This window comes from Suricata suricatta, chromosome 9, assembly GCF_006229205.1.
Source record: "Suricata suricatta isolate VVHF042 chromosome 9, meerkat_22Aug2017_6uvM2_HiC, whole genome shotgun sequence".
NCBI lineage: Eukaryota > Metazoa > Chordata > Mammalia > Carnivora > Herpestidae > Suricata > Suricata suricatta.
Genome location: NC_043708.1, coordinates 30,561,771 through 30,575,692, shown reverse-complemented (window position 1 = coordinate 30,575,692; position 13,922 = coordinate 30,561,771). Strand labels below are relative to the sequence as shown.

The window sequence follows — 13,922 nt, the reverse complement described above, 5'->3', positions numbered from 1 at the left end:
TGCGCCGAGGCCCGCAGGAAGACCGGACTGCGGGTCTCCGGCCGCGACCTGGTGGCCGGGACCGGGGCGCGCCGGCTGGCCTCGCCGGGCGTGGGGGTCGCGCTCCCTGCCCGGGAGTCAGGGCGGAGACCACACTTGGCGGGTGGCGGGAGAGAAGGTAGGCGGAGGCCCCCTTTCTTATTGCTATTATTTCTCCCTCGGGCCGACCCAAGCCGCCGGTCCTGCGCCGGGCAGGGTTGGCTTGGCGACGGTGGATTTCCTGAGGAAATCTTGGAGCCCGTGTGTGGGAGCATCGGAGCTTTCTGGAGCCTCCGCGCCTCGTCTGGTCTTTAATCTCAAAAACTTTACTTATTATCCGGGCTGAGACTCACCGAAACCACTTCCTGTTTATGTATGTAGACTTTCTTTTTCACTCCAGGCATTTAGGGACTCCAAATATTAGTGGAGGTCTGACTCTCCCACAGGGTTTGGCTGTGGGGCCGCCGAATTGGAAAGTTACCTGTAACGAGATTAGCAGGGGGTGGGGTGGGATCGTCCGATCTGGAGGAAAGAGGAGTCAAAATCAAGGCTTTAGCTAGCAAGGGGGAAGTTCATGTCTTGACCAAGAGGCCTGATACTGCTGTTCCCACAGAATGTACTCTCTGTGGCCGGCGGCTCGCTGGGTTTTGTTGTTCTTGCTAACTGGGCTGGTGCGAGCTCTGTACGGAGGTGCAGTAAAACTACCAGTTCAAAGAACGGTGGCCATTGGCTACCTTTCTAGATCCGCAGAGAAAGGAGTAGGAAGCGTAGCTTTCCGTCCTTCGCAGCGGTGAATTCATTTCTTGCTCTTTTCATTTCTCTGGTTTAACATATACGTCTGAATGAATGATGCACACACCTTTTCTGTTTTGGGAATTCCACACCCAAATTGTCACCATCTAGTGGAGGCTAGTAGAGACATGTTCGTGGCATTGAGTTTTGATTTCTCTGGGCTTTGCATTTTTAGCTAGATGCATATTCATCCAGAAATGAACATTTTCACAGTTGGTTGGGTAGCAAAGGGGAAGTAGGTCTATCTCCCTCTGAGTAAAAGGGGTATTTAATAAAACAATACCGGCGATAATAGGAACATTTCTTGACTGTGTTCCAAGCTTTGTACCAAGAACTACTTTTTCTTGATCTCGTTTAATAACAGACTTTTGTGGTAGGTGTTGTTTTTAAATGCTTATTTATTTTTGAGAGGGAGAGGTAGAGCACAGATAGGGGAGGGGCACACAGAGAGGGAGACACAGAATCTGAGGCAGGCTCCAGGCTCTTGAGCTGTCTGCACAGACCCGATGTGGGGCTCGAACTCATGGACCGTGAGATCATGACCTGAACCAAAGTCAGACACTTCACTGATTGAGCTACTTAGGCGCCCCTAGATATTGTTATTTTCTTTTTTTTTTTTTTTTTTTCCGTTGAAAGGAAAGCCAAACAGATAACTTGCTCAGGGTCATAACTTGCTCATGGTAGAGCCCACACTTTAACTGTTAGATTATACTGTTAGCTTTTAATTTGCTTACCATTTGGTAGAATTGAAAATGGAGTACTTCTAGAACTGTTTCAGAGCACTACTTCTTCAGGCTCTTTGTCAGATCTTGAACATCCATCACTCTCCCAGGGACACATTTATGGTATGTGCACAATAATCCTTTGCTTATTCATTCTTCCGTTCAGTATTCACAAGTATTTATGTGATACAGAACGTATGCCCGGCACTGTGCTAGGTTTTGGAGATACTGCAGCAAATAAGAATCCAGCCATGCCCTCATGGAGTTCAAGGTCTTTAGGTCAGTGTATTTTGGTTTATGTTGTTAATTTTCATTGGTGACCATTTGCTGCTTAAGGAACTTCTCTCCAGTGCGTTAAATTAGACGACGCTCCTGGTATGAAGCCTGATAGACAAGACTTCCTGTCCACAGGGTGGCTTTTTGGGTACTGTAGTAGACATGGCATATAGAACAAATCCTCACCTATAGCTGGATTGGGGGCATGTCAGGCCCTGGGTGCTCAGAGTACGGCTGCGCCCCGCACCCCCCCCCCCCAGCCCCAGGAATGTTTAAGCCCCGAGAGCAAACCTGGTGTCAGATGGCACTGTTCACCTTATTTGCTGAGGCCTGCCTTCTCAAAGCCCAGAATTCAGGCACCAGAAGGAAGCAGAAAGAGAATGAAGTGTTGGAGGTGCAGGCTGGCAGAGGAAGAGACCTCAGCACTTGCTTGGTTTCCTGGCAGGCCTCGGTCGTGTGGTGACTGAACTTGTGCTCTTATGTAATGGTGCGTCTCCTGGCAGGGGATTTCCTCCTTGGCTGTTGCTGGGACAGCAAGTTCCGCAGCTCCCCTCCCGCTCCGTGCACACACAGGCTCCCTCCAAAGGTAGCAGTTCACCTGGCTGCTGCTGCTTTTTTTTTTTTTTTTTTTTTTTTAGTTTATTGTCACGTTGGTTTCCATATAAAACCCAGTGCTCTTCCCCACAAGTGTCTTCCTCCATGACCATCACCCCCCCTTCCCCTCCCCCTCCCCCTTCCCCCTCAGTTTGTTTTCAGTATTCAAGAGTCTCTCATGGTTTGCCTCCCTCCCTCTCCCTCTTTCCCCCCCTTCCCCTCTCCATGGTCCTCTTTTAAGTTTCTCCTGTTAGACCTATGAGTGAAAACATGGTATCTGTCCTTTTCTGCCTGACTTATTTCGCTTAGTATGACAGCCTCGAGGTCCATCCATTTTGCTAGGAATGGCCAGATTTCATTCTTTCTCATTGCCATGTAGTACGCCATTGTATGTATATACCACATCTTCTTGATCCATTTCACTTGGCTTGTTAAAAGTAAGAACTTATTCCAGGTTTATTGCTACTAAGCAATATTTCTCTCCCTCCATGCTTTTCCATCTCCCAGATGAAAACTTGCCTTACATTTTAAATCTTTCCTGTGCTCTTTTTCCATATCGTTAGCTCTGTTGACAACCAGCTAACTACGCTACAGTTGATTCTTTTCTTTTTTAAATTATTTTACACTTATTCATTTTTGAGAGAGAGATAGAGTGCGAGTGGGGGAGGGGCAGAGAGAGAGGGAGACACAGAATCTGATGCCGGCTCCAGGCTCTGAACTGTCCGCATAGAGCCCGACATGGGTCTCAAACCCACGAACCATGAGATCATTACCTGAGCTGAAGTCGGATGCTTAACCTACTGAGTTACCCAGACGCCCCTACAGTTGACTCTTAAAGAACACAGAGTTAGGGGCACTGACCCCTATGCAGTTGAAAATCTGTATAACTTTTGACTCTCCGCCCTCCCCCCTCCCCAATTTTGCTCATAGCCTACTGTTAACAGGAAGCCTTAGTGATACCATAAACTGTTAACACTTGTTTTGTATGTTACATGTGTTACGTAGTGCCCTGGTACAATAGCTGGAGAAGTTATTAAAAAATTATAAGAAAGAGAAAATACATTTACAATACTGAACCACAAAAATCTGTCTGGAAGTGGACTCACATGGTTCAAACCTGTGCTGTCCAAGGGTCAGCTGTCCTTGTGTCTGTCTCTGGGCTTAGAGAATTACAGTATCTTTAAAAAAACTTAGAGTCACTTAAGCTAACTGATTTCTGTCCTAAAACCAGTGCAACTGTGAAGTCTTTAGCAGAACTGCTTGTGGGCAGAGAAGGGAGACCAGAGAGCAGAAGTGCCGTTTTTCCCCTCTAGTTCCTCATGTACCAAGAGACGATTCACGGAGAGGCAGTAGCAGGACCATAATGCCCACCAGGAAGCCTGAATGTCAGCAGACCCACTAGTAGTGGTTGTGTAATTGCCATGCATGAAGCATTTTACTGAGCTTCTGAAGTGACATTCGGTCTCCTAGTTGAAGCTGACCAGTAGGATTCATTTTCCCTCTTCTGTCTTACTGGTGGACAGTAGGGAAGTCTTGTTTAGGGGCATTCTCTTAAGCAGTAGGAGGAAGAACAAATAGAGGAGAAAAAACAAATATTTGAAAGCAGACATGAGTGTTGAGGATTAGGACTGTTGGGTTAAGGGTAAGCATTGGGACAAATAAATATATGATAATAGAGACTTTTTCCTGGTTTCTCCTCAAGACGGCTTCAATCTAGTGGCCATCCACATCTCACTATTGTGAGAGTTCACTTACTGGAATGGTTTTTTAAAAAATGAATGTTCTTTTTTTAAAGTTTATGTATTTATTTTGAGGGAGTGAATGGGGAGTGGAGGGACAGAGAGAGAGAATTAGGAGCAGGTTCCTCGCTGTTGGCACAAAGCCTGACGCGGGGCTCGATCTCACGAATGCAAGCTCATGACCGGAGCCGAAATCAAGAGTCAGACTCTAAACCAACTGGGCCACCCAGGCACCCCTAAAAAATTAGTACTCTTAAGTTACAGTGCCACATTGCAGGAAAGTTGGAAACTAGAGCAGCGAGAAGTAGTGCCCGAGTGTGGGAGGGCTGTTTTCATACCGGTTGAAGTAACGGATGCAAATTGAAGTGGGGGCGAGGGTGGGGGGTTTCGACGGTTATTTATTTGAAGATGCTAACAGCTGTGAATTTGAGAGCAAGGAAGCAATTTCAGGACAGCATTGGGGTAACTGTCCTTGAGCATCAAGATCTGTTAACTCCCACTCTGGCTCGGATTCAAGGCAACAGTCATTGTTCCCTTGGAGGCTTGTAAGTTCCTGTCTTTGTGTAAAAACGGTTCTTTGAAAAAGTAGAGGTGCTGGGGAAAGAGGTACCTCTTATAAGGCTTAGATTTTAGCAGTCAAACCTGTCAGACACCTGTGCATGTGTCCCTTTTTTGTGTGTGTGTGCTCATGTGTGCCTGTGATGGTGTCCTTTTTCTTTCCCTTTTAGTCCTTTGGCCTAGAAACCAGCAGGGTTACTCTGTTTGCTCTCTCATCCTGCTTCTTACCTGAGTGTGGAAGTCTCCACTCTGCTGGTAGACCTCCAGTGGTGCTGAGCTGGGTCGCTTCGGCGCCGAAAGGCCACCTGTACTTCTGTCAGGGCTTGGGGACACTTGAGTCTCTGTGAAGGTACTGGCATAACAACAGTAGAAAATGTAGCAACTGTAGTGAGAACTGGACGGCTTCTCAGGCGGGCTCTGCTGTTGCCTGTGATGTGTCCTGCTTGCTGGGCCCGTACGTCTCAGAAGAGACTGGCACCCTTGAAACATCTGAAGGCCTCACGCCAGGAATTCATGCAACACTCCCGAGACAGGATATTATTGAAGCATTTTTCTCGAGCAGAAACAGATGTAGTTCCCCGTTACTGTGGCCAGTGTTAGTAGATCCTTAAAGTTACCTGATAGCCGTGTACCCTTGAATGTGCTCTCCCCTCCTCATCCTCTCCCTCCCACACGCATGTGCAAGTGTTAGACTGTTTGCTTGTTTGTTTTGTTTTGGGCAGAACCCCGTTGCTTCATCTGGGGAAAGTGAGCTTGGGTTCCTGAAAACAGTAATAGGTTCTCAGGGGTTTGCCCACAGCAGAGGTGACTGACAGTTCTTTGTTACTCAGAAGAGGATATTGTGGTGAAAAATGCAGTGACTCAGGATTCCTTTCTCCTGTAGTTGGAGATTGGATATAAAACCTCAGAGAAGAGATATAAATAGGGGCTCTTTCCCAACCTCCCATTTCTTACCATCCTTTCTTAAGGATGGGGAAAGTTTAATCTTTCCACATCCAACCTCCTGCCAGCATTGACTTGCCTTCACCCACAGAAGTTTAAGATCAGAGCATGGAGTTAGTCTGTGTCTAGACTCTCTTTGCTGGGTTTTTGGCTAGACTAGGCTTGGGCTTCTGACAAAGCCAGTAAAATGAAATTGGCTTCTGGGAATGGGGTAGGACTGTTTATCCCATTCTTCCTTCTTTGGGCAGTTCTCAATAGATCTCAGTGAACTAAGTGGGTGGAAGTTTTAAAAAGGGATCTTGAAGAAGAGACCAAGGTGATTTTGCTTATTTTGCATTTTTAGTGGTAACCTAGGCAAACTGTCAGGGAGAAGGCTGGGGCTATTTTTTTTTAAACTTTTTTTTTAATGTTTTATTTATTTTTGATACAGAGAGTGACAGAGCATGAGAGGGGGAGGGGCAGAGAGAGAAGGAGACACAGAATCTGAAGCAGGCTCCAGGCTCTGATCTAGCTGTCAGCACAGAGCCTGATGCGGGGCTCAAACCCATGAGTGTGAGATCTGACCTGAGTCGAAGTCGCAAGCCCAACTGATTGAGCCACCCAGGCGCCCCTATTTTTTTTTTAATTTTTAATATACTGGGACAAGATTACAGAAAGCTTGGAAAATAGAGGGGCAGAAAAAAAATCACCACAATTTTACAGTCCTACCACAAACATCATTTCCATCTATTCTGCTTTTTCTTTCAGTTGGCAATCCCGGTACATTTAATTTTGTATTCTGTTTTTTCCATTTAGCATTTCATCATAAATATTTTTCTGTAATGACATATACTCTTTATAATTATTTTTATTTTTAATGGCTTTATAATTCCATCACATAGATCAACTGTGATTTAAATAGTAAATAGCCTCTCAGTGGGGCACCTGGGTGGCATAATGGATTAAGTGGCTTACTCTTGATTTCGGCTCAGGTCATGATCTCAGGTTTGTGAGATCAAGCACCAAGTCTGCTTGGGATTCTCTCTTTCCTTCTGACTCAAAATAAATAAATACGGGGACCTGGGTGGCTCAGTTGATGAAGCGTCCAACTTCAGCTCAGGTCATGGTCTCAGCCATTTGTGATTTTGAGTTGCGCATTGGGCTCCCTGCTGTTGACGTGGACCTGCTTCTGGTCCTCTGCCCACACCCCCCTCCTTGGTGCCTCCCCTGATTGCATGTGTGAGCTCTCTCTCAGAAATAAATAAACTTAAAAAATAAATAAACTTTAAAAATAAACATTAAAAAAATAAATAGCCTTTCATATATCTGGATTTTTTTCTTTCTGTTTTTAAATATTTATTTGTTTTGAGAGAGCATGCTCATGCGTGCACACACACACACGCATGGGTGGATGTTGGTAGGGCCAGGTGCAGAGAGAGAGGAAGGGAGAAAATTCCAGGCAGGCTCTGTGCTGTTAGCTTAGAGCTGACTCTGGGGCCTGATCTCAAGAACCAGGAGATCATGACCTGAGCCGAAATCTAGAGTCAGATGCTTAATCACTTAAGCCACCCAGATGCCCCATCTAGATTATTTCTAAGATTTGCTCAAGGAGATTTTTTTTCAGAGGGTCATTTTATTTGTCATTATTTTTAAATTTTTTAAAATGTTTTATTTATTTTTGATACAGAGAGAGACAGAGCATGAGAGGAGGAGGGGCAGAGAGAGAAGGAGACACAGAATCTGAAGCAGGCTCCAGGCTCTGAGCTAGCTGTCAGCACAGAGCCTGACACGGGGCTCGAACCCACGAACGTGAGATTTGACCTGAGCCGAAGTCGGAGGCTTAACCGACTGAGCCACCCAGGCGCCCCATTTGTCATTATTTTTAAAAAACAGCATTATTGAGACATAATTTATGTATCATAATATTCACTCATTTAAAGTGTACAATCCAGGGGCACTTGGGTGGCTCAGTCGTTTAAGTGTCTGACTTCGGCTCAGTCATGGTCTCACAGTTTGTGGGTTTGAGCCCAGCATCAGGCTCTGTGCTGACAGCTCAGAGGCTGGAGCCTGCTTTGGATTCTGTGTCTCCCTCTCTTTCTGTTCCTCTCCTGCTCACACTGTATCTCTCTCTGTCTCAAAAAAATAAACAAACATTAAAAAAAACACTTAAGAGTGTACAATCCAGTAGACTTTAACATATTTATAGAGTTGTACAACAGTCATCATATTTTAATTTTAGAACATTTTTATCACCCCGGAAAGAAACGCCATTCGTGTCCACTCCCAGTTCCTCACAATCCCTGTAGCCTACAGCCACCACTGATCTCTTTTTCTCTATAGTTTACCTGTTTGGACATTTCACATAAACAGAATGTGTAATTGGCTTCTTTCACTTAGCATAATGTTGTTGAGTTTTATCTATATTTTAGCATATATCAGTGCTATATTGATGAGTAACCTGTTGTATAGGTATATCACATTTTATCCATTCATCAGCAGTGTAATGGACATCTGGATTGTGTCTGTTTTTTAGTTATTATAAATAATGTTACTGTGAACACCCATGTGTAAAGTTTTGTGTAGGCATTTGTTTTTATTTCTTAGGAGGCATTTTATTTTATTTTAAAAAAGATTTTATTTATTTATTTTTAAAGTAATCTTTGTGCCCAATGTGGGACTCAGGCTTACAACCCATAGATCAAGTGTCGCATGCTCTACCCACTCAGCCAGCCAGGTGCCCCCTCTTAGGGAGACACTTTTATCTATCTATTTATTTATTTATTTAAATGTTTTATTCATTTTTGAGACAGAGAGAGACAGTGTGAGCAGGGGAGGGGCAGAGAGAGAGGGAGACAGAATCTGAAGCAAGCTTCAGGCTCTGAGCTGTCAGCACAGAACCCGATGTGGGGCTTGAACCCACTTAACCGTGAGATCATGATCTGAGCTGAAGCCAGATGCTTAATGGACTGAGCCACCCAGGTCCCCCTGGGGAGATACTTTTAAAACTATGTTTGTATTTCTACTTCAGAGTTAACATTTTACTTGGTTACAAGGTTTGTTTGGGAAAGAACAGTGTTACAGCAGAATCTTTTGGGCCTGTGTTATTGAGGATATTGCCCTGAATTAAGAAAAGATGCTACTAAGAAAAAGAAAGAAAATGAAAGAAGAATTATGTGTGTAAGAATATAATAGTATTGTTTCCAGGGGCGCCGAGGTGGCTCAGCCCGTTAACCTTTGACTCTTGGTTTCAGCTCAGGTCATGATCTCATGGTTTGTGGGTTTGAGCCCCACATTGTGCTCTGTGCCTGCTTGGGATTCTCCCTGTCTCTCTCTCTCTCTCTCTCTCTCTCTCTCTCTCTCTCTCTCTCTCTCTCTGCGCCCTCCCCTGTTCACTTTCTCTGTCTGTGTCAAAATAAATAAGTTAAAAAAAATTTTTTTTTAAATAGCATTGTTTCCACATTTTCGATGCAGAAGTTTAAACAGTAGTGGCAGTTTACAGATGCAGTAGTGCCTAAATTCAGTGTACATGTACTGTTGCTTAAAAAAAAAGATTTTCATCATGAAGTCTTAGTTCTAAATTGTGTCATTGTGTTTTATGGAGTGAACTTTACCATGAACCCCACAGAGCCTTCCTTATCAAATGTAATTTATAGTTCTCAGAAGCTTTTCCTTTTCTTATGAAACATTCCATGCCAGGGTTGTGTGCACCTGCTTAGGGGCTTCCGGTAGGCTGGAATGGAGAGCCAGCCATCAAGGTAAGGGGGAAGGAGGGAGGCTGTGAGTGGTTTAAATATAGGTCTGAGAAAGACTGCTCTTTAGAATGGCTCTTACAGGGCTCTTGCCGGTGGACCTCGGTTGCACCTGAGGTTAAAAATATAGCTCATGCCAGACACAAAGAGGAACAGATGGTACTGCTGGGAGTGTCATTTCCTCTACAGGACCTACCCCTGGGTGGTTTCACACCATACCGGCCGTATTACTGAAATAACACAGTGCCTCCTTTCGCCCTTGTCCTAATTGGAACTACTAGCATTCATGATCAATAACTGTTCTTGCTTTTTTTACTCCTAGTTCACTACCAAAAGATCTTGAAAGTATGTGTGTGCAGGCCACTTAATTTTTGTAAATCAGAAGATCAAGATGCTTCCACCCCAGAGAAATGTGGGGCACAGAGCACATGCCCTTTGTCCAATAAGCCAGACAAAAAGTAGAACTTGAATGATCTTCTCTTGGACCTGTATTAGTTTCCTGTACCTGGAGCCAAGCCCAAGGATCAAGCCTTCTGGAAAATTCCTGTGTGTATGTGTGTAAATGTGAATGTATGCAGCCATAACTTCCCTGCCACAGTTTTAGAATTTGAGTGTGTGCTCTACCTGGTAATGCACATTCTGTTCCCAAGTCCTGGGGAGGGTGGGGGGAGACAAAATTCTTACCTGAATATTTAAATTCTTGAGTATAGTATTCAGATATTACTGAAACTTCTTGCACAGCAAACCAAGTATGTGATGGGAGAGACTCTAGGTCCATTAGATGCTAGAGTTGGAAGGATGGGACTTTGGGGATGGTCTCCTCCTACCTCCTCACTTTGTGGAAGGGAAGAATGGGAAATGGTTGCCCCGCGCCATCTACCCTGAGTGGTGATGGGCCCAGGGGAGAACCCAGGGCTCCTGGTCCCCAGTCTAGTGCCCTTTCTGCCCCTGTACCACCAACTTCTCTCTCCTCTGGGCTTGTCTCAGGAAAGGGCATTGGAGCCCAGGACAGTGTACGGTTCATACTATTAGGAACAAATTGATGTCCTTTTTGTGATTGTGGTTTTGAATCTAACAGTGAAGTTACAAAGAGGAAATGAGTCTTTGCGTTCAGTTCTGAGGAAGAAAATGGGCATTGTTGTGCTTAGGTTGGCCCTGCTTAACTATTTATCTCTGTTTTGTGTTGCCTTTTAATTCATAAAACACCACTTGCTTTAGGCCAATGGGATGTGTTCTCGGAGTCATTTTCCCCTTTGAGTCCCCTTGCCCATGTGGGATAATGGCAGGTGCTGGCGGCATCTTAGATGTGGCAGGACTTCCTGATAATTGGGAACATGCTGTCTGGGAGGGCTGATGCTCTCTGCCCCCACCCCATTAGCAACCCAGGACCCTTCCTAACTGTGACTCTGATTGCAGGGTGAGCACCCATCTCTAACTGTGCCTCTAGTCAGTCTGGAAGGAACCAGGCTTCTTAGGCTGGGGTCATATATGCTAGCTCTCTCCATCCTGGAAAGCCAGTGAGCAGATTTTTTTTTAAACATTTTTATTTATTTTTGAGAGATAGAGCATGAATGGGAGAGAGGCAGAGAGAGAGAGAGAGACATGGAATCCCAAGCAGGCTCTAGGCTCTGAGCTGTCAGTACAGAGTGGATGTGGGACTCAAACTCATGAACCATGAGATCATGACCTGAGCCGAAGTCGGCACTTAACCAAATGAGCCACCCATGTGACCTGTGGTGAGCAGTTTTATGCTCATTGGTACTGCTTTTTCAGTTGGCCTACTCAAGGCATTTCTAGAGAAATAACAAATGGTATGTTAGCTGGTCCACGCCTTTATTAGTCCTTGATTCTCATCTACCTGCTAGATAGAAACTGCTGTGGGAAGGCCATCTACCTCCTCGTTTCAGTCCTGTGGGGATTTTGCTTATTACACAGTGGGATGGCAAGAAAAACAGGCTCTGGGTTTCATACGACTTCATTGGTCTATCTTTTTTTCCCTTTGCGTGCACCTTCAAGTCACAATAATCTGTAAAGTGATAATCTGGTTGGCCTGTGATGTCAGGCTGGTGGGAGTTAGGTAGGTGGTTGGTGCAGAAACCAAAAGGAAGTAAGTCTAGTTATTTGGCAAGTATTTAGTGAATGCCTGTGGTTAGTATTAGGTATACAGTTGTAAACAAAGAACAAAGTGGACACGGTTCTTGCCTTCATGGCTTTAACAGTCCTGGAGAATACCCATTGGTTATTTAACTTGAAGTATCACTGGAGGAATCTGTTGTGCCAAGTAGACTTTCAATTTGATACTCTGAAGGAGTTGCTCTGGTTTTTTCAGTGACCTCCTCCCATGCAGCAGTCACCCAGAAAGAGAGGTAGGCTGGAAAAATACCTTTGGAGAATCCACCTGGCATTCCAGGCCAGAAAGCAAATTGCCTTTCCCTGCGGAGTAAGCTAGGTCTAGGAGATTGGTTTGCTGTAATGATTCTTGTTTACAGGCTTTATTTAAATAATCAGTTTTTATTGTGTGAATGTTTTGTTTTTTTTTTTTTAATTTTTTAATGCCTTTTATTTATTTTTGAGAGACAGAGAGAGACAGTATGAGCAGGGGAGGGTCAGAGAGAGAGGGAGACACAGAATCTGAAGCAGCCTCCAGGCTCTGAGCTACCTGTCAGCACAGAGCCTGACATGGGGTTTGAACCCACGAACCGTGGGATCATGACCTGAGCAGAAACTGGATGCTTAACCGACTGAGCCACCCAGGTGCCCCTGTGTGAATGTTTTCTGACCCTGAAATATCTTTTCTTTTAAGTACTTTTTTTTTTAATGTTTATTTGCAAGAGAGCACAAGCAGGGGAGGGACAGAGAGAGGGGAACAGAGGATCTGAAGTGGGCTCTGCGCTGACAGCAGCAAGCCTGATGCAGGGCTTGTACTCACAAACTAGATCATGACCTGAGCTGAAGCCAGATGCCTGACTGAGCCACCCAGGCGCCCCTCTTTTTTTTTTTTTTTTTTTAAAGAAAGAAAAGCGGGTGTGGAATCCACAGTGAGAAATTGGGAGAAGGGAAATAGGATCAATAGTGTGAATTCTTTAGGGAATCCTTTTTTCTCCCATCTCCCACATGTCTCAGTTTTGACTTGTGATATTCCTTTTCTTGATCTGTCTGTGGCTTTATAACCAGCTGGGGCGGTACAGGACCTAACACAATATTGGCACAAATAAAACTCTGAATAAGCACACATCCTGTTTATTTTTTACCTCTGTGGGTAGCCATCTCTGTGTTGGCCCATGTTTCAGGCTGCGATTGGGAGTCACCTGAGGTCAGTGATGGTCTTGTCCACTTCTTTGTACTCAGCTCCTGGATTATTTGGTTAATAAGTGATTAACCAGGTCGAGAGGCTTAAAGTCCAGAAAGGGTAAGAGAGCAAGGCAACTTTGAGGCGAAGTGCCCTGATGACGAGGGGTCAAAGAATGGTATTATTGATGAAATTCTAAAAAATGACATTTGGAGGGGGACCTGATTTGAGTGAAAAATAAATATAAACAAGATGATAAAAAGCAGTTAACATTCACTGACTTTACTCTGGTAGTAGGGAAAAAAGACTGCTCAGAAACCATGGAGGTGGGAGGAGGTGAAGGAAAAAGACGGTACTGGAGGTTTTCCCAAATGTTTTAGCAAGGCCAGTGGAAACCAAACCATAGGACCCTTTAAGAATTTGGACCCACGGGGCACGTGGGTGGCTCAGTTGGTTGAGAATCTTGATTTCAACTCAGGCCATGAACTCCATGGTTCGGGAGATCAAGCCCCAAGTTGGGCTCTGCACCGACAAGGGAGCCTGCTTAGGATTCTTTCTCCCTCTGCCCCTCCCCACCTCAAAATAAATAAACACTTAAACTTTTAAAAATAAAAAAAAGATTTTAGACCCAAGACCAGAATTATCCTAATATTTAGGCACAGGTCTTTATTTCTAGAACTCTGTCCATCTTTCAAAAGCCTCAGGCAGCATTAATCATGCCCTAAATCTGACCTACAAGTGTATATCTATAGTTTGGCCTTATTTACTTAATGTATTTTGGCATCCACTGTGAATCCTGTTACAGTCAAGGAAGTAGTTAATAGTGGGATACTTTGTTTCTTCTTCTTCTATTTGTTCTCCAGAACTGAGCCCTTTAGGGGGTGGTTCTATTACTTTGGCAATTATAACATGTCTGTTACATTTGAAGGTCTGTGCATGATTTTGAAAAGGTCTGTGCATGATTTTGGGCACCTGGGTGGCTCATTTGGTTAAGTGTCCCACTTAGGCTCAGTTCCTGATCTTGTGGTTTGTGAGTTGGAAACCCACATCCAGCTCTATGCTGTTAGTGCAGAGTCCGCTTCAGATTCTCCGTCTCCCTCTCTCTCTGCTCCTCACCTGCTCATGCTTTCTCTCCCTGTCTCTCAAAAATAAGTAAACGTTTCTTAAAAAGTGTAAGATACTATAAAAAAGAAAAATTTCTTTGAAAGAAGGGTTGCTCTCTACAAATGCTAACTGCTTTTCTTGGGTATATGTGAGCAACAAC

At 44.5% G+C, this 13,922-nt stretch overlaps 1 long non-coding RNA gene across 1 annotated transcript in view; it reads right to left on the bottom strand.

Annotated features, from left to right (window-relative positions):
• LOC115301758 overlaps window positions 1-566 on the bottom strand; it is a 15,588-nt gene extending 15,022 nt beyond the window's left edge. Inside the window, exon 1 of the long non-coding RNA XR_003913271.1 lies at window positions 372-566. This is a non-coding gene — a long non-coding RNA (uncharacterized LOC115301758). The remainder of the gene's footprint in view (window positions 1-371) is intronic.
• Between the last annotated feature and the right edge of the window lie 13,356 nt (window positions 567-13,922).